This window comes from Nuphar pumila, chromosome 15, assembly GCF_984573655.1.
Source record: "Nuphar pumila chromosome 15, dmNupPumi1.hap1.1, whole genome shotgun sequence".
NCBI classification, from domain to species: domain Eukaryota; kingdom Viridiplantae; phylum Streptophyta; class Magnoliopsida; order Nymphaeales; family Nymphaeaceae; genus Nuphar; species Nuphar pumila.
Genome location: NC_143263.1, coordinates 27,433,437 through 27,454,827, shown reverse-complemented (window position 1 = coordinate 27,454,827; position 21,391 = coordinate 27,433,437). Strand labels below are relative to the sequence as shown.

The 21,391-nt window shown below is 37.2% G+C and overlaps 1 pseudogene; it reads right to left on the bottom strand.

Moving 5' to 3' along the window:
* Window positions 1–607: 607 nt before the first annotated feature.
* On the bottom strand, window positions 608–13,797 carry LOC149814922 (vacuolar-processing enzyme-like; annotated as a pseudogene).
* Between the last annotated feature and the right edge of the window lie 7,594 nt (window positions 13,798–21,391).

Here is a 21,391-nt window from a genome sequence, read left to right as displayed (position 1 = left end):
TATTTTGGGCAAAAATCCAATTCTAAATCCATATTTCGGGCAAAAATTCACGATTTTAGACATAATTTCGTAGTTGGATCCATATCGGGGCAAAAAGCCATATTAAACTTATTAAAACATGTAAATGGCAGGTCATATGATTGAAAATAAAGGAATTCGACATGGTTGTTCAAGTTGTCTCTCATCTTTATCAAACAACAGTACGGTCCAAACAAACGTTGGACTTGGAACAGCTGTTACGAAACAAACATCTTTTTTGTTCATTTTTTCCAATCCTGGACAGGCCATCAAACATACCCTAATGGTACAACCATAAATGGATTACTCCCATTTATGGTATAACACATGGAGGTCCTATTCAACCGTTATTGGCCTTGTTGTAAAAGAGCCAAAAAGGATATATGCACGTGATATTTTTTAAGGTGTTAAGAACTTTTTTCATGGATGAACAATTGCATTACAATCTAAAACAATAAAGACATAAATATCAGTTGCACGATTCTTATTTACACATTGAAATTACATCTTTTAGCTGTACAAGAGATTCAGTACAACTTGTTTCAAGGCACCAAACAATCGGTCCCAAAGGAAACCATGATAGATTCTTTCAAGCACTGAAACCCCTAGCAAGAGAACTCCATGGACCTGTAGGAATACTGGTGCAAGCTTGGGCAGATACCTCATCCATGGTCTCCTTTCTGATCCCTGCATTGCAGATATTGGCAATTGATCGCATATGCTTCATACCATACTGGGAGAGAGATCCACAGCGTGCCTCAAAGGCACGGACCTGCATCATCGAAAACCAAAAGTCAGACTGAACGTGAAAGGAAATATTGATCTTTGTTTTTCTTCTAATGGGGGCTCACTGAGAGGTGCAACATTGACCATGCCCTGTTTCAACAACCTGTTTCAGTGCTGCACGGGCAAGGGTAAAGTGGATCATGAAAAAGGAATTTTCAGTAAATGTGGATGATATCCGTATCAGATGATGTCTTCCACACATTTATTTATAGAGCCAAATGGTACAATCCTCCAATGCTGTTCAGAAGTAATGAACAACAAACAGCATCCACAAGCTCTCGTAACCTCCTGAGAAAGTAAAGCTAGTTCACTTAAGAAGTGAAACTGAAGCATTCCACTATCATGATTTATGAGAACCATCTGTTGGGTTTCAAGTTTCATGCTTGCAAGCAAAGAAAATGAAAGACAAAAACAGAAATAGCAATATGCTGCTGAGCAATGATATGATAAACATAAACCGCATTATACAGGAAAAAAATTGACCACCTCTTGTTTTCCCACGAGGGGATGAAATAAAACCTGTCACATGGATACTGCTGCGGATATGGGGATACAGCCATTTTTATGAAGTTTTCAATATGGCTAGTATATAAAAAAACACGATACGGTGGCCAAAATGGAGTATCCATGTGTCAGAATAAAATTGAACAATTAGCAGAAACATTTAAACATCACTTCTGCGAATTAGAGATTTGAGCAGTAAAAGAATTCCAGATTTTTCTCTGGTATAAAGAGAAATGAAACTGACCATTGTCTTCAGACAGTTCCAATCATCAACTAGCGGTTGCCCAGCTGATCTTACATTCTTGAGCACTTCTGGTCCTTTCTCAGACCCAAAGAGAAGCTTTCCGATAAGCTCCATACTGTTGTCCATAAGCAATCGATGGGCCATCATCAAACAACCGCTTTTGAGCATCAAGTTTCTTCGGAGAGCCTTATGGGATTTTTTTATACTGCTCAAAGACAGAAAAGAAAGTTCAATTGGATATTTTCTACTATGAACACATGGTTAAAATTGGAAGTCTGAAGAATTATAGGGGCACTGGAACAGAAAAACATGACCAACACTAAAGGTCAGCAACTAATAACTCTTACAGACATGACTAGATATTTGAGCATTCTTTTTCACCAACCTTATTCCAAAAGTAAAGAATACCAGCATCTCGTTGGTTTACAGCTGTCGAATGCAATGGCAGGTTGTTATTGCTGATGAAAGAAGAGTTCTCATTAGCAGGGTTTGATCCCATAAACAAGAAGAGATGTTCTTTGCTGAGCTCTAAGTCTCTCCATATTGCATAACATGGGAACCCAAATTATATGTATTATGATTTGAAGTCCTGTCCTTAACCTGCAGCAGTTCCAACCACATCTGTCATGGCTGAAAACATAGACCCAGTTGTTCTGAGTCGGTAAGGCACTAATACAACTATAAAAATGGAAATCACTTTTACCAGATGATACTGCTGCTTCAACGTCTCAGTTTGCAAATTATGAAAATCACTGAGGAAAACATGAAAAGTTGGTCATGTTAACAGAGTAAATACAAACACATAACGAGAAACATCATAAAGAAAATACAACTTATGGTTGCAAAAATGCCTGGATAAGCAACATTTGTTGAATGTCGGAGTGGCTGGAACCAAAGGCAAATATTGATTTTTTTCACTTAACTTCCAATATATTGTAAAGGGTAAAATTTCTCAATCCTACTGGCAGCAATTATCTTTCATGCATACATCAAAACAAATGCCCAGAGTATATACAGAGAATTTATACCTGTCTTCCATCCAAGAAACAATATACAGGTCTCCCAGACAAGTGTCAAACTCCAGGGGGGGACTAGGAGACCCCCCAGGACAGTATGTTCCCCAACTGCTTTCGACAGCATTTGCTGCTGTGGTAGCATATATATTCAGACCTTCTGGCAGAAGACCCTAAAAAACGCAAGCTTCTAGGTAAAACACCTTAAAGAACAAAGCAGCATGAGTCACAAGCACAGACTAAAGAAATAAAGAACAAGATTTAACGTGGTTGGACAATTACGTCTACGTCCACGATAATGGGTATGAGTGTATTGCTCATTCTCTTGTTATCTTTTTGTGTTACAGACGATAATATATATACAGATGTAGGCATGACTGTTATAGCTATTCTACATGATTCTAACCGTGATATTAGGCATTGCTGTTACAGATTCTCTTCATAAGGTAATTATCCTTTTCACCATATTTCCCATAACAGTTGCCGATCTTGTTGCCTTGTGCAGATCCTCTATCCTTATCATGATTAGGATATCTATCCTTGTCATGCTCATGTGATCTGATGCTGCAAATATTCCCCCTCAAATGAGGCTCGGGGCAAGTCCATAGACCGAATTTGACTCGTAAGTGCTGAAATGAATCTTTAGTGAGAGGCTTTGTGAAGATGTCAGCGACTTGTAAAGACGAGGGAATGAAGTAATCAATTGTTGCTGGGCTACCTTTTCTCGCACAAAGTGATAGTCGATCTCTATGTGCTTGGAGCGATTATGGGAAGACAGGATTTACATTCATGTAGAGTGTGGGCAGATTGTCACAATAAATAGTTGGTGCTTGTGAAATGAAGACTCCAAGATCTTTAAGAATATAGGTGATCCATGTAATTTCTGCAGTAGTAGATGCAAGAGCTCGATACTCAACTTCTGAGCTTGACCTGGCCACTGTAGGTTGTTTCTTTGTGCTCCATGAGATGCAATTTTCTCCCAAATATATACAGTATGTTAGAAATAAAGCAACAAACTAGAGAAGAGGATTGTTCTCTAGAATGAAAAACACACAGAAATGGTGCAAGAGAAGGAGAAGGCTACAAAAGGCTTCAATACATTCCAATGACTTGTCCAAATGAGGATACATGGCTGCTATATATATAGCATTCAAGCCCAACCAGAATTTAATTACATAATAAATTCCTACCATAGAAAAACTAAAAGACTTACATTTTCAAGGAAAAGAAATAAATGGGAGAGGAACCCAAAGAGTTGCATAGAAAACTGCAAATAGCCTTAATGTAAAACGAGTTCCCAAAATGAGGGAGGAATACGAAGAGTCTAGCTTATAATTCCAACAAGCCTTAAAGTAAAATGAGTTTCCCAAAAATGAGGGAGGAATACGAAGAGTCTAGCTTATAATTCCAACAGCCCCTCTTAAGCTAGACTATAACGACACCTAATTTCTCTCTCAATTTATTGAAAGTTTCATTCTTCAATGCTTTTGTAAAGATATCAGTCACTTGGTCTTGGGTCTTGCAAAACTTGACATTGACATCTCCATCTTTGACCAAGTCTCTAATGAAATTATACTTGATTCGAATATGCTTGCTTTTGCCATGAAAAACTGGATTTTTGGTGAGTGCTATGGCTGAACTATTGTCACAAAACAAAGGAGTGCTTTCCCATTGAGGATGCTTCAGCTCATGAAGAATCCATCTTAGCCAAAGAGCTTGACAACTAGAAAGAGCCAATGAAATATACTCAGCTTCGGTTGTGGAGAGAGCAACAACAGCTTGCTTCTTCGATGCCCACGAGATTGCACCTGAGCCAATGTGAAAAATGAAACCTGAAGTGCTTTTACTATCATCTCTATTTCCACCCCAATCACTATCACAAAAACCCACCAATTTTGAATCTTCGACACATTTATAATGAATTCCATAATTGATAGTGCCACGCACATATCTCAAGATTCTTTTGCCTATGTCCCAATGAGTATTAGAAGGAGATTCCATGAATATGCTAACCATGCTGACAGCAAACATAAGATCAGGTCTTGTAGCAGTCAAGTACATAAGACTACCAACAAGGCTTCTATAGAGAGTTGCATCGATCTTTCTCTCACCATCATTTTTGCTAAGTTTCAGTTCAACTTCCATAGGAGTATTAAGAGGTGTGACACCCTCCATTCTAAATTTTTTCAATATATTTTCAGCATACCTTTTTTGAGATATAAATATTCCATCTTCAACTTGCTTTACTTCAATGCCCAGAAAAAAATGGAGAAGCCCCATGTCAGTCATTTCGAATTCGTGCATCATATCCTTCTTAAAATTTTCACACATGGTTGCATTAGTGCCAGTAATTATTAAATCATCAACATATAAGCATATGACTAAGAACTCTCCTTGATTGCCTTCTTTGATGAATAGAGTATGCTAAAAAAGACATCATTTGAAACCATTCCTCAAGAAGTATCCATCAATGCGACTATACCAAGCCTTTAGCGCTTGTTTCAGCCCATATAAAGCCTTCTTCAATCGACATACTTTGTTTTGTTCACCCTTCTTTACTTAACCCGGAGGTTGATCAATATACACTTCTTCTTCAAGGAGACCATTCAAGAATGCTGATTTTACATCCATTTGAAAGACCTTCCATTTTCTTTGAGCAGCCAAAGCTAACACCATGCGAATTGTTTCAAGGCGAGCCATAGGAGCAAAAACTTCATTAAAATCAATGCCATACCTTTGCTTGTAACCTTTTACCACCAGCCGAGCTTTGCATTTTTCAACTTCTCCATTTGAGTTGAATTTTGTTTTATATACCCACTTGACGCTAATAGATTTGTGTCCATTTGGGAGCTCAGTCAACTCCCAAGTATGATTTCTTTCAATGGAGTCCATTTCTTGATTCATAGCAATTCTCCACTTCTCTTCTTGAGATGCTTCTTCATAAGTAATTGGATCGGCGTCCGCAAATAAAGCAAAATTCACCAAGTCTTCCTCAAGATTTCTTCTTGATGTCTCATAAATTTCTTGAAGACTTCTTGTCTTCATAGGAGGAGATTCAGAACTCCTTGAAGATGAGAAGATGGTGATAAATGTGTAGATGGAGAGGAGAGTGAAGTATCTCCATCACTACTTGGTTCATGACTCTCCTCCTTATTAATGAAATGTGAATTTTTATTTTCATTCTCTCCATCCCAATTCCAAGATTCTTCTTCATTGAATTTTACATCTCTGCTTATGATAATTTTCTTGGTGATTGGATTGTAAAGCTTATAAGCCTTTGAGTATTCACTGTACCCAACGAGGATACATTTTTCAGATTTATCTTCAAGCTTGTTCCTTCGTTCATCGGGAATATGAGAATAACATATGCTGCCAAATACTTTCAAGTGAGCAACACATGGTTTTTGCCCACTCCAAGCTTCTAGAGGAGTTAGGTCTTGAACACTTTTAGTGGAGGCACGAATAAGAAGATAGATAGCACATGCCACTGATTCAGCCCAAAATATGTTAGGCATACCTTTAGATTTCAACATACTTCTTGTCATCTCCATGATCGTGCGATTCTTCCTTTCCGCAATGCCGTTTTGTTGAGGTGTGTACCGAGTAGTCAACTGATGATGAATGCCCTTCTTTTTCAAGAATTCCTCGAACTCATTTGACATATATTCAGCCCCACGATCAGTACGCAAGGTTTTAATAGAAAGATCACTTTGTTTTTCAACAAATGTCATAAATTGCTTAAAATATTTGAACACCTCGGATTTTTCTTTTAGAAAATAAACCCATGTCTTTCGACTGAAGTCATCAATGAATGTTAAAAAATAACGATTACCTCCAATAGATGTGGTGTGCATAGGGCCGCATAGATCAGAATGAACCAACTCAAGTGGTTTTGATGCTCGCCAAGATTTGCCACCAGGAAAAGAGTCTCTGTGATGTTTCCCAAGAACACAACCTTCACAAATTTTGTCTTGCTGATGAATGTTAGGCATGCCTCTGACCATATATTTTTTGCACATAAGAGATAAAGAACTGAAGTTCAAATGTCCATATCGAAGATGCCACAACCATGATGGATCTTTAATAATAGTATTGAAGCAAGGAAGAGCAGCATTTTGAAATATAAATGGAAACATTTTGTTTTGAGTCATTTTCACCTCGGCTATGAGAGCATTCTTTTTATCCCTAATTTCACATATTTCTCCTTTGAAATGAAGATCATATCCTTTTAGAATAAGTTGCCCAACACTCAAAAGATTGTGTTCGAGGCCTGAAACATAGAAAACATCTGTGACGTGCTTGCTGCCATGGTTAGTTTTAACAAGAATATCACCACGTCTCTTGACAGCAAGCCTATTATCATCACCTGTTCTAACTTCAGTTTGAACCATTTCATTTAAGTCCACAAATAATTTTTTGTTTCCAGTCATGTGGTTACTACAACCACTATCAATATACCATACTTCATCATGTGTTTCTTCTTTGGTATCACAAGCAAGAAAGAGAATATCATCATCAAGAATTTTATTTTTCTCATGCATGAAAGTTACCTCATTTTGGTTTTCTTCTGCCAATCTCTTTCTACAGAACTTTATGGTGTGACCATACTTCTGACAATGAAAGCATTGAACTTGTGAGAGAGAGCGACTACGACCTCGACCTCTACCTTGACCTCTTCCTCGCATAGAATAAGATGAATCACAAGCATCTTTTTTAGTTTCTTGATTTCTACCACCTCCATATCCTCTTCCTCTTCCTCTTCGTCCTCGAGCACCACCATGAATAGAGAGTTGTGTCTGAAAAGCTTATTTGATTGGAGGAGAATCAAATTGCTTTATATGAAGTTCATGAGATTGAAGTGGTCCCATTAAACTATCAATGGACAAGGTGGATAAGTCTTTGGATTCTTCTATAGCAACAACAATATGTTCAAACTTGCGAGTTAAGCTCCTCAATATTTTTTCAACAACTCTTTGATCTTCAAGTTTTTCACCATTTACTCGCATTTGATTAACAATGGAGAAGACTCGATTGAAAAAAGCTTCAATCGTTTCAGATTCTTTCATTCTTAAAGAATCAAATTCACTTCTTAGAGTTTGGAGTCTCACCATTTTTACCTTGTCTTCTCCTTTGTATGTTGTATAGAGAGTATCCCATGCTACCTTTGCCGACTCCGTTGAGGATATCCTTTCGAAAATGGCTTTATCAACAACTTGATAAATATAGAACAAAGCCTTATTGTTCTTCTTCCGGTTTTCCTTCAACTCAGTTTGTTGTCGTTGAGTGATGCCCTCCACATTGTTCATCTCATCGAAGCCACTTTCAATGATGTCCCATAGATCTTGAGAACCAAAGAATGCCTTCATTTGAATACTCCACTTGTTGTAATTTTTCCCAGCAAAGCAAGAAACTTGTGGTTGCACCATATTATTGAAAGTCATCCTAGCTTTGATACCACTATGTTAGAAATAAAGCAACAAACTAGAGAAGAAGATTGTTCTCTAGAATGAAAAACACACAGAAATGGTGCAAGAGAAGGAGAAGGCTACAAAAGGCTTCAATACATTCCAATGACTTGTCCAAATGAGGATACATGGCTGCTATATATATAGCATTCAAGCCCAACAAGAATTTAATTACATAATAAATTCCTACCATAGAAAAACTAAAAGACTATTACATTTTCAAGGAAAAGAAATAAATGGGAGAGGAACCCAAAAAGTTGCATAGAAAACTGCAAATAGCCTTAATGTAAAACGAGTTCCCAAAATGAGGGAGGAATACGAAGAGTCTAGCTTATAATTCCAACAAGCCTTAAAGTAAAATGAGTTTCCCAAAAATGAGGGAGGAATACGAAGAGTCTAGCTTATAATTCCAACACAGTATCCGATAGTAGAACGTTGTGTGGTGGGACACCCGGCCCAGTCTGCATCAAAGAAACCATAAAGGACTATAGGGTTGTGAGAAGGATTTGAATGCCATTATTGAGACTACCTTTGATGTATCTAAGAATGAGTTTATCCAACTGAAAATGATAGTTGGTTAGCGCATGCATGTATTGACAAACATAATTGATGCTATAAGCTAAATCGGGTAGAGTAAATGTTAAATATTGCAAACTCCCAACTATGCTTTGATAAAGCTTTGGATCGACGAATGTATCTGAAGTATCTAGTGTAAAAGGCCTACGCACCATGGGAGTAGAGATGGGCTTGCAATTTGTCATCTTGGTTTTTTCTAATATTTCATAAGCATAGCGGCTTTGATCTAAGAAGAGCCCTTCATTAAATTGAGTGACCTGAATACCAAAAAAATGATGAAGAGTCCTCAAATCCTTCATGGCAAATTCCTGGCTCAGAGAATCAATAACATGGCTAAGAAGACTCGTATTGATGCCAGTAATCACAATGTCATCGACATAGAGGAGTAGGAAGATACTGCCCTGAGGTTGATGGGTGATAAATAAGGATGAGTCAACAAGGCTACAATGAAACCCCATAGTCAAAAGATATGAACCAAACCTGTCAAACCAAGCTCAGGAGGATTGGCGGAGTCCACATAAAGCCCTCTTCAGTTGGGAGACATGTTTAGGCTTTTGTGGATCTTTGAATCCCGGTGGTTGTTCCATAAACATGGATTCTTCAAGATGCCCATGTAGAAAAGCATTTTTGATGTCAAGTTGTCGGATGGGCCAATCATTAGCAAGGGCAATGATCAAAACTATCCGAATAGTTGTGGGCTTGATGAAAGGTGAAAAGGACTCTAAAAAGACGACCCCCGGGGATTTGTGAAAAAACATGAGCAACGAGTCGAGCTTTTAGTCATTCTAAGGTTCCATCTACCTTAAGTTTGGTCTTGAAAATTCAATTACAGCTGACAATGTTGTGATGGGAAAGTCGTGGTACAAGCTCCCAGGTTTGAGTTTGTTCTAATGAATGCATTTCATCGGTCATAGCTTGCCGCCAGCCAGGGTGACTAAGAGCTTCTTTTACAGTAGGAGGTTCTTTAGGGACAATGGTTCCAGCATTAAGGAGGTATTTAGGGTTGGGTTTATGTATCCCATCCTTGTTTCGGGTGATCATGTGGTGGGCAGTGGAGGTGCCAACCTGCTCAATACTTTGTGGAGTAATTGGTACCAGTAGAAGGACCTCATCTGATATTGTGTGTTGATCATCAATCAAAGGAGGCATGTGGGAATCATGGGAGACGTCAGCCTGCTCATCATGAAATATTAGCGGTTACAGTGAACCCCCTGAACTGTCATTCATAGAACCTGCTTCGGTTGCGGCAATCCATTATAGGCGGTGCTTCATGGGGTACTGGCAAATCTGAAGTGTCATTGTATGTGATTGGAACCCACTCATCAAATGAAACCTGCTCTATATATTTATAAGTGTTTTTATCATGAAATCGATCCTTAAAAGGAAAAATATGTTCATTGAATAAAACATGTCTGCTGATATATATTTGCCCGGTTGGAATATGTAAACATCTATAGCCTTTGTGCGATGCGCTATATCCCATAAAGACACAAGATAAAGACCATTTTTCGAGTTTATGGTGATTATAATCTCTTAGGTGTGGGAAGCAAAGAGTTCCAAAAGTTCGCAAGTAGTCATATGTGGGAACAATAGAAAATAATTTTTCAAAAGGTGTCTCCATCTTTGAAGCTCTCGAGGGTGACCGATTTAGGATCCAAGTGGCTGTCTTAAAAGCTTCAGCCCAGTATTTTGTGGGTACATGAGCTGAAACATCATAGAAAGACCCAACTCAACAATACTCCTATGTCATCTTTCTACACGCTCGTTTTGCTCGGGTGTATGTGGACAAGAAAAACTATGACGAATCCCTCGGGTTTTGAAGTAGTTTTCAAATACATGACTGGAAAATTCACCCCAGCATCGGATTGAAAGGTCTTAATGTGACCTTGAAACTGATTTTCGATCATCTTGTGAAACTCTTGAAATTTGTCGAAGAATTCAGATTTGCGTTTTAATGAAAAAAAACATACAAACCTCAAATAATCATCAACCATAATAACATAATATCTAAGTCCCTGAAACGAAGTTTCAGGGGATGGGCCCCATAAATCACAATGGATTTTATTAAAGGCTTGCAAGGCAACAAAATCAGAACTTGAAAAAGGCAACCGACCAGATTTTGCTAAGGCACAACTAGAGCATAACATCTTATTTTTAAAACTAGAAACCAAGATGAGTTTTCTTCTACTAAAAAATTGTATGGTGTCCATGTTGACATGTCCCAGACGATGATGACATATGTTGTTGTCCACAACTCTTTGCCTGTTTAAGAAGAAAACTTATTTATTTGGTGGGTTGAGGATGTAGAGATCCCCATTCCTACACCCTGTGGCTATCACTTTCCTGCTCCTGTCCTTTATAATGAAAGAATCAACAAAAAATTCAAAAGATAAATTACTGTCAATAGCCAAATGACTTGCGAATGGTAAATTCTTTTTTATCTCGGGGACTACGAGCACATTATCAAGATATAATTTTCTTTTATTACCTTATAAAGTTGTTGTTCCAATGTGAGATATTTTCAAAGTGTTTCCATCCCCAATCATTAGAGAGGTTTAATAGTTTACCTGGATATGCTGTCATGTGGGAGCTTGCTTAGGTATTTGGAAACCACGAGTCATCTTGACTTTCAGATATGGTCATGGCAGCTAAACCTTGTGGCACATTCCCAGCTTGACATATCTGATTGAATCGATGGTAACATTTGATGGTGATGTAATTCGGTTTGAAGCAGATTTGACAAACTGCTCCCTTCTCTGACTGATTTTCCTTTATTTATTTTGATTCTTGTAATTTTGGTTTTGACCTGTTGGAGTTGGTCGTGAAGGTTGTTGTTCGGCTTGAGAGAACCCGCGTCCTTTCGAGGAAAAATATTGTTGTTGTTTAAACTGTCTTGCTTTTTTGTTATAATATTTGTTTTGTTGCTGCCCAACAAAAGCCACATTCTGATTTGTGGCACTGGATGGAGTCTGTAAGGCCTTAAAAGTCTCATGACCCTGGAGAAGGCCGATAAGCTGTTTGTAATTAAGAACGGGTGGTTTCATCATGGATGTCACGAATGCCTCATATTTGTGTCCAAGTCCATTGAGTAATGTGAATATCATAGTCCTGTCATTGACATGTTTTCTGATGGTAGCAAGCTCATTGCAGGTGGACTTGAAACTAGCAATATATTCAACAAGGGTTTGCGTGCCCTTTTGATGAGATTGAAGCTTTTGTAATATAAGACATTCTCTTTCCTGTGAATCTAATGCAAATGCTTCTTTCATAGCAGTCCATACTTGTTGGGATGTATCAATCCCAACTACGAAACCCAGGACTTCTTCTGAGAGGGTCCCGGTAATCCAAGCTCGTATCTGCCAATCAGATTTACGACAAGCCACAGAGCTAGTTCAGATTAATGGTTTTAGAACCATCTGCTGCGTCACTAAATTGACTTGGAGCAACAACAGTTTGATCAATGAAGCCTTGAAGATCTTGACTCTAGATCAATCCCAAGATCTGTCTTCCAAAACAGGTAGTTTGAGTGTGTCAATTTGATGGAAATGAAATTGGCGATGTTCAAGGTTACTGGGTATGGATATTTGGATGAAATGGTGGAAGAGGGCACACTAGCTATGATACCATAAAGAAATAAAGAACAAGATTTAACGTGGTTCGACAATTACGTCTACGTCCACGATAATGGGTATGAGTGTATTGCTCTTTCTCTTGTTATCTTTTTGTGTTACAGACGATAATATATATACAGATGTAGGCATGACTGTTATAGCTATTCTACATGATTTTAGCCGTGATATTAAGCATTGCTGTTACAGATTTTCTTCATAAGGTAATTATCCTTTTCACCATGTTTCCCATAACGATTGCCGATCATCCTCTATCCTTATCGTGATTAGGATATCTATCCTTATCATGCTCACGTGATCTGATGCTGCAAATACAGACTAGCAATAAAAGAATTACATTAAAACACTCGGATGTCTGAAAAGTTTCCTAGTACCAAGATTTTATATATGCCAGAAAGCATGTTTCTTCTTGAAGACATTCACAAGATCAACGACATAAAAGCAAGGATAAGTGGGCATCCCTGAAAGCATACAGATCAAGGTATTCATTTATCCATCAAATCCTTTTGGGTATCTATAAAGATAAATAAACCTATATAGAGATAAGACAGTCAGAAAGATTATGTAATTCTGATAGATTTGAACAATGTAGAAGTTATACAAACATAACAGAACTGCCTACAAAAAGATTATGTAATTCATGCAGATTTGAACCTATGTCACATGGGTACGGGTACAGAATGTACAATGCGGCAATTTAAAAAAATATAATTACGGGACACAGTTATATATATATATATATATATATATATATATATTAAATATCACATAAATTCAAAATAAACTCAATATAATCTAAATATATATGCTATATCTAAAATATATATTATATACCGAAAATATAAAGTTATAAGCAAAAAATATAATTATAAATTATAAATTGAATACAAACTTATATATACGGAGGGTAAAATGGCTTCTCCAGTTGTCGACGTGTGTCAACACAGAGACGTGTCAACACGGGTACGGAGGAAAAAAATAATGGAGTGTCCATGTGACAGATTTGAAGATTGTGGAAGTCAATACAAACTTCACAGAACTGCTAAGCGAGCACTCCAGGCCCTCCATGATCAGCATAGAAGACATAAATATGGTGATTAGGACCGCTATCCACAACTTTCCCACTTCTCCCATTAACAGCGCTATTGTTTCCAAGGACAGCAAAGAAGTTATCCACGGTAACATCATCTCCAACATAATCCTGACCTTTGACAGATACCAGTGGCCCAGAAGTAGCAATTCACCACATTCAACAAGAATTGGGCCATAGAATGTAAGAGAAAATTAACCTTGGGGACACCTGCATAGATATCCTCACCCTTCGGATGATTGATGATAACACCAGGTTAAGGATTCTCCATATGGTGAGCGACGTCATTATACATAAAGACAATGATATTTTCCTCTTTTAATCCACCCTTTATCATGGTTTGGTATGCATGGCAAACATCAGCCTGAAGGTACAATTTTTAAGAGTTGAGAACTCTAGATATTCCTTCTTTCTTCTTCTTCAACTCTTATTTGACATGCGGCATGTGTATACAAACCTGTTTTAAAGACATGCTCTCAGGAATGACACAAATCAATATGCTATAAGAGGCTATTTAGAATAGGTACCGAGACTACAAGAAAAACGTTAATTAACAAAAATTTGTGACAGATTTTTTTTGTCTTAAATTTGCGATGAATTAACAAGAAAAAATTAGTCGTCGTCATAAATAGAATTAGCGACAGAATTTTTTTATCACAAAATCCATCATTAATTAGCGACTTGCAACTTCACGATGGATGCACGACAATGTTTGTCATTAATTCTGTCACTAATTAGCGATTGATTTTGAGAAAAAATATTTCCGTCGCTAATTCGTCACTGCTTTTCAATTTAAACCGCAAATTTTTTTTCACACCCTTGCCACTTTTCTCCCTTTCACTGTATGCAGCCGCAGCCCGAGCCTTCTCTTCTTCTCCTTTCTCTTCCTAGTTCGCAGACCGGTCAAAGCTATGTCATCGCCGACCCCTGCCGACTGACTCTTGTCTTCCCTCCTTCCTTTCTCCTTTCCCTTTTCCCTCTTCTTTTCCCCTCTCCTTCACATTTTCCCTGTGGTTTCTCTCCACCCAAGAAAGCCCAAGTTCCCAAATCATGCCTCTTTCCTTCCATTTGCCACTACCATTTGGAGGCAGCAGACTCGTCGTCTCAGAAGATTTCTGGTTCATCGTCGCCACCACCAATGTTGGCAAATCCCACCAAGCTCTTCGAATCGGCCATTTTTTCGGCGAGCCAGTCTTACACTGGAGGCCTAGGATGCTACACGGGACACGAGCCAGACACAAAGAAGCCGGAATGGTTGAGGCCGAGGGCCGCACAAGGGGAGAGGTACAAGGATCTCAAGGAGTCACTGTCTCATCTGAAGCTCAACACCGTCTGTGAGGAAGCCCAGTGCCCCAACATTAATGAAAATGGCTTCCTTGGTGCTATCAGAATGTGGGATGATGCCCCCTTCCTAAAGTTCTTCTGTATAGTAGAATCAATGTATCATTGAGGAAGCCATTAGCCTATGGTGGTGCCCTTCCAAAGTTGGGGTTCCATTTGAAGGGGAAAGAAGCCTCTTTTTTTTTGAATGGTGTCTCCCCTAAATGCAGAGATTGGGGATTGAAGGTGAGTACTCCTCTGAAAGTTTCTTCTGTTTCTGAAGGGGAGAAGGCCTCCTCCTTCGACCCCGCCACGCCTCCACCGTTCACGTTGGGCGAGATCCGTGCAGACATTCCCATGCACTGTTGGTTGAAGGATCCATGGAGGTCTATGAGCTACGTCATCCGCGACATTGTCGCTGTCTTCAATTTGGTGGCAACTGCAGCATACATCAACAATTGGCTGGTGTTATCATCGCAAAAAAATTTCCCCTCCCTCTACGAGAGTGAGAGAAACGATTCTGCGAGTCAAACTCGACCAAAGTCTTGAAAATTGGTTTTTGAAAATTTACTCGCCTCCGTTTTGAAAATTTATGGGAAAATTTCGTGGAATGGGATTCGCCTGTCGGTACGAGGTTCAACCGTTCCTGATGCCTTTACCAGGGGTAATTGAACCAATGATCAAATGTGTACTTTGACTAAGTTAAATTATTTAAATCATGCTCTATTTTCCTAGAATGCACAGAGAATCAGGCATGTGCTATGGAATTTTGAACAAATGCAAGTTTTGAAAGAATGATGTTTGCTTGCAAAATTGAAATGTACTTAGAAAATGATTGGAAAAGTACTTGAAAATTGAATTCCTGAGAAAATCATTGAATTTTATTGGAAATCAAAAATTGAATTGGAAAATGAATTCTCAGGAAAATTAGATATCTGAGAAAATCGATTTTGAGCTTTAAATTGCTTTTCTGAGGAAATGGATTTGAGAATCTTGAGAAAGTCAAGAAGTTCATTGGAAAATGATTTTTGAAATGGAAAATAGATTCTCAGGAAAATGGGAAATCTAAGAAAATCGATTTTTGAGATTGGAATTAAGGATTATGAGAAAATCAATTTCTGAAATAATTTAAGGAACTTTGGAAAAATCGATTTTGGGATTTGAAAATGAAATTGAGAATGTGAAAATCTTGAAAAATCATGGTTTGAACTTGGGAAATATTTTGAAATTTCATTTAAAAATTCAGAGTTCTGGGAAAATCAAATCCTGAAAAAGGCTTGGAAAGTTCTGAGAAAATCGATTTTTCTGAAATGGATTTGGAAAATGAATTTGAAAATAATGCAAATTGAATGAATGAACATGAATTTGAAAGATATTTCATTGAGGAATTGGAAAAATCTTTTTGAAACTTGGAGAAATGCAGTGCATTTTTGAAATTAGCCTAAGAGTGTAGGTTGAATGTGGCTAATATGAAGATCATAAATCCAGGTTTCATTCGTATTCTAACTATGGCCAAAAATAAAAATTCCACCAAGTTTATAAACTCCATAAGAGCTTGTGCATGTGTCATTCATGTCAATCATAGTGAATTTTGGAAAAATGTACATGAATGATGCATCAGATATCAGAATTTGCAGAAATTAAACTATATGCAATGCAGTCCTATTATATGCAGGAAATGTAAATTCTTATTCCAAATTATTACATTTGATATTACATTGAATTGAAATAAAATAATAAAAGATAAGTCTTCTTCTTGGATGTTCATACAAAACTAGAAAACATGTTAGCACAAAAATGTAGGTTTTCTCAATTTATCCGAAAATATTAGAAATTATCGGATATTATTCAGATATAAACCCGGAATCATACCCCTTTGATATAAACATGAGAAATAATGAATAAATTTCGAAAATAAGCCTGGAAATTCGAAATTGGGGTCAAAATGACCAAAATGCCCCTGATGACCTTGAAATCAGGGTTCTCTGAAAGAATTTTTATAAATTTTGAAATTTTAAAAATTAAATGAAATAAATCAAACATAAAATGATGCAATATGATGATATGCATAAAAATTTATGGAATTAGAAATTGGAATTTTGAAATTTAGGTCAAAATAACCAAAATAGCCCTGATAACAAGACTATGGCCTTGAAACTAGGGTTTTCTGAAATAAATTTTGCAAAAATGAGAAATTGAAATGCAAATGAGATTAAAATTAACTCTAATATGACATAACATGCTTATTTATATGATAAAAATCTTAAATGGCAAAAATATCATAAAATATCAAATTTAACTCTATTTTCGCCTGATTTTCGCCTCTGAATTTAAAGATAAACTAACATATAAAGCAAATGAACTTGGAATTGGTCCAAATTTGGCATAGACACCTAGACTGAACCCTAAAACAGAATGGAACCCGAAAATATTTTTTTTTGGTATTTTTAAATATGGAAATTCAAATAAAAACCCTAAATTTTATGATTTTTGCCTAAAATGCTAACTCTAAATCAAATTTCGGATATCAAACTTCCATAAAACTTTTCCAAATTTTATGGGGTGGCAGAGGACAGTAAGGCAAGGATTTTTTCCTTTTACATATTCTGCTTTTGACCTATGGTCGGAGCTAGAAAGCTCTGGCAAGTCAGATCAGAATCCGACGACTAGGATTTAGGGGAAACAGATAGGTTTCGAGAGAAAATGTGGGAAAAATAGAAGAAAGATGGGAAAATGGTTGAAATTGTGGGAAAGTATTCCTGACAAACAGAGGCAAATTTTATCTTTTTACAGCTTTGGGCACATTGTTATCAGAGACCTAGATCTGTGGAAATTTTGGATATTAGAATCTGCCAGATAGAAAAGATAATTTTGGGAAAAATACTTAGACAATCCCAAAAATTCCCAAATTTTGGTAAATGACAAAGTAATGAGTTAGAAACAACTTTCATGTTGAAAGTTTTGACAAACGACTTATGGATTGAACGGACACAGCACATTAGGGTCAGTCTATACCCTGACAAGGAAAAATCAAGATTTTCTCAAGGGTCTGAGAAAATTGATTTTTAATAGAGGCCAAATCTACTTGTAAAGATCCCAAAATTTTCAGACAATTAGTAGATTCCACCGTGAATTTACTGTAATTTTTAAAGAGAGATTCAGATCTCCCACGAGGGTGAATTTGGATCGACAAGTCTGCTAAAAACCATTCTGTAATTTTCAGGGGGTTCAAAACAGATGCTATTTTTTTTTTATTTTTTATGCAGATAAGAATTTCAAATTAAACCAAAATTTTTGCAGGAATTTAAGGATACACAAATCTAATAACCATAAAATTTACAAAATTTTCTGATAAAAGAAATCTCAAGAAATAGCATAAGGATTTTGCATAGAATCAAAAGCCTAAGTTAAATACTAACAACATTAAATGCTCATGACATGACTTAAACAATTCTAAATGCACGTTAAGAATGAAAAATGCATGAACATGAAAATAAAACAGGAATCAATGAGGAAACAATTCATTTTGATATGGCTTTCAGGATGAAAGATCCAATCCATCGAGTGGATAGATCTCTTCATCCGCTTAGCTTACATATATAAAGTATTATATATATACATATATATTTTGTTTATATATATTTTTTTAATCATTCAAAGCCATAAAAGAAAGGGTTTTACTTTCTTTTGAACCCATCTAAATTTAGCTACATCTCATCCTCATGAAAATGGGGATTGTGGTGCTCATGCCAACATGCAATAAAGAGGAAAACCACCTAAGACTATCAAAAAATAATAATAATAAATAAAGAAGCTAATGTGGAATATTTGAAATCAGGTAAGGAGGGTCTCACCTTGTGAGGCTAAAGGGGAACAATGGAATGACTAGATGGAGCTGGAGTTTGACTTGGCTTGGATCAGTTGAAGCCAAGGCTGAAGGGGCGTCTCTTTGATGTTTGCTGGGATTAGTCGAAGGAGGAAGAGCCTTGGAAGGCTTGTACCTGCTGGAAGCAATGGTTGCAATGGAGGTTGCGGCAGCAAGGTGGCTGGAACCGTGGTGTGGCTGGAAGAGGTGCAACTATGAAGGCTGCAGCCAAAGGAGAGACAGAGACAGAGAGAGAGAGAGAGAGAGAGAGAGAGAGAGAGAGAGAGAGAGAGAGAGAGAGAGAGAGAGAGGATGAAGAGGGGATCCAATGTGTGTTGTTTAGTAACTTAGGGAAAAATATCTTTTTTCCTAAGTTTTTAGTAGACTTAATGAGAGAGAGAGAGGTAGCTAATGGCTGAGCGTGTAATGAAAAAAAATCCGTGAATAGGTAAGTGGAAGAAGGGTTTTAAGGTGGCTGGACTAAGGAAAAGGGAAGGAAAAAGAAGGGAAAAAAGGAAGGAGAAGGAAGGAAGGGAAAAGAAAAGAAACAAAAAAAAAAAAAGGAAGGAAAAGAAGAGAAGGAAGAGGGGCTTACGTGAATGGGTTGGAGAGGAAAGAAGAAGGAAGAAAGAGGAAGAAAAAGAAGAAAGAAAAAGGAAAGAAAGAAGAAGAAAGGGAAGAAAAAGAAAAAGAAAAGGAAAGAAAAAAGAAGGAGGAGAAAGGAAAAAGGAAAGAAAGAGGAAGGGAGGGGGCTGCTGGTCGACCCTCTTGTGGGTCCCACCTCTAAAAAAAAGAAGAATAATAAAATAAAAATAAATAAAAAGAAAATGATAAAATAAGATAAAAGAGATTTATAATTTTTTTTCTTTTTATATGTAAATTAAAAAGGAAAATGCAAATGGATGGGCCATCTCAGAGCGGGTCCAAATTCCATTTTTGAAATTCAATTTGACGATTAGAGGGGTAAAATAGTCTTTTTATAAAAAATCTGGACGAAATGAGATATTTTTGGTAGTTTTTGAAGCGAGCTCAGATTTTGAAGTTCAATACCCTGTTGCGAAGCAAATCCAGTATAGAATTTGAAAATTTGAGTTTGAAATAAATCCAGATTATTTTTCTTGAGAAAATATTTTCAAATTTAGACTCCCGAGGGTAAAAATATCAATTTTGGAAACCTGGGGTTTGAAATTGATTTTTGAAAACTTTTAAAACTCGATCTGGATTGAAATTTACAAAATTGGAGTTTTGGACTTCGAAAATGAAATAAAATGTGATGAAATGCTGAGAAATGATAAGAAATAATGAGAAATGACATGAAATGCTATGCGAAATGCAGACCCTGAATGAAGAATTTTGGATGTTAGACCCTGATTGGCAGTTGTACCAGTTTAAAAAGCATTAAAATTGATAAAATTTGCAAAATGGTTGAAGAAATGGTTTTCAGGCCCTACCGAGATAGAGTGACACTGGAAATTAGGGTCTGGGATGAATTGAACTGAAATGAGCTGGATTGAGCTGGTTTTTAGAGTTTCAGAACTCAAATGAACTGACCAGACACTGACTCAACTGACCTTTCCCACTAAATTTTCAAGAAAAGCTGTCATTTTTAGAGAAATGGTACGAAATGGTCACTAGAGTGAAGTGAATTACGAATTTGAGCTGAGTTTGAGCTAGAACAAAGATCAACTATACTGACATGAACTAAAATCAAAGCTCGAATACTAGCTCAACTGACTGAACTCAACTCAATTTCAGCTGAAAGGGTTGAAACGGGCTAAAATGGGCTTCTGGACACTTGGAAATGGTTTTGAACTGAAACTGGAGCACTCGAACTCCTGGTGAGCTCAAGTTAGACTCTGGAGAATATGACTGACTATGAATGACTGACTCGAAGACAATTGGCTTGGATTTGAGTGAGAAATGAGCTCATTTATGAAGAAATGATCCCATTTTTGCAAGAATGGTCAGAAATGAAAATGGTTTGTTTATTGTGAGTTCAAATGAGCTTGAAATGACTGATATTCTAACTGTTCTGAACTGACCAATGAGCTTGGTTGACTCTTACTGACTGAGGTCCGAGATGTCCTAGGGGTAAATTGGTAATTTTCCTAATAAAAATGGGTAAAGTGGTGATTTTCTGAAATTGACTCGGGGTTTGACTCCTACACCGACCTGAGGGTTGGCACTGTACGAAGAGGGTTGTTTGAGAATAGATGAGAAAAAATTGGGGTGTTTACAGATGCCCCTCTTTGCTACTAAGTCGGCTTGAGGATGAGCTTAGTGGCAAAGAAAAACACACCAAAATTGAGCTATAAAAAAAATGCCCCAGTTAGAAGGATCTGACTGGATATGAAAATTAGCCCTGATGAAAATGATAGATATGACATGAAGAATGAAGAAGAAAAATTCGCTTCAAACAAGTGAGATTCAGGTTTTTCCCTTAACGTGGATGGGACGGGAAATACCTCATGTAAAAATGAGGCTCAGGTTTCACCCTTAACCTGACCAGGAAATGAAATACCTCATCAAAATGAGGCTCAGGTTTAACCCTTAACCTGACCGGGAAGATAGAAAATGGTAAGTTGGATGGTGAATAAGACAACTTTTTTTTTTGAAGAAGAAGAATGAGGCGACTCTTTCGACAACGCGAAAGATGAATTCTTTCAACAACGCGAAAGATAGCAAAGGTGATCCAAAGGAACAAGGCGATTCTTTCAACAACACGAAAGATGACAAGGCGATCCAAAGGAGCAAGGCGATTCTTTTGACAATGCAAAAGATGAATTCTTTCGATAACGCGAAAGATGGCAAAGGCGATCCAAAGGAACAAGGCGATTCTTTCAACAACGTGAAAGATGACAAGGCGATCCAAACGAGCAAG